Raw genomic sequence first — 444 nt, forward strand, 5'->3', positions numbered from 1 at the left:
GCTTTCACACAGGAGTCTGCTACTGATCCGGCTGTTTACCACAAACACAACATTTATCCATTATGATTTCAAATCCAAACATTGTCACTGAAAATGCTTTTTCAGCATTGCAATTCTTTTTTTACACAGTACAGTAATACAATCTTTCAAAGACATGTTTAAACAATAAATATAAACAACACATTATTCAATGCTTTTTACTTTTGCATTTATTTCTAGATTTATATATTAAGTTGCTCAAGCAAGTGTCAAAACATTAAACTGCTTTTCTTACGTTATCACAAACTTACCATTGACAGAAATAGTCAGCTCTACTGCCTTTCCTTTTGCATTTACATCTTAATTACAAGCAATCCTGCCGCTCATAAAGAACTTTGTTTTCCTACCGCCACGAGTGCTATCTATTATTGCCTTGTTGATCTAAAAGTGCTCTTTTCCTTTAAA

At 32.7% G+C, this 444-nt stretch overlaps 1 long non-coding RNA gene across 1 annotated transcript in view; it reads left to right on the forward strand.

Moving 5' to 3' along the window:
* Window positions 1-444, forward strand: part of LOC107755146 (uncharacterized) — a 22,005-nt gene that overhangs the window by 21,005 nt on the left and 556 nt on the right. The gene's annotated exons all lie outside the window — the stretch shown is intronic.

Source organism: Sinocyclocheilus rhinocerous, unplaced genomic scaffold, assembly GCF_001515625.1.
Source record: "Sinocyclocheilus rhinocerous isolate Xijiao unplaced genomic scaffold, SAMN03320098_v1.1 scaffold2116, whole genome shotgun sequence".
NCBI classification, from domain to species: Eukaryota; Metazoa; Chordata; class Actinopteri; order Cypriniformes; family Cyprinidae; genus Sinocyclocheilus; species Sinocyclocheilus rhinocerous.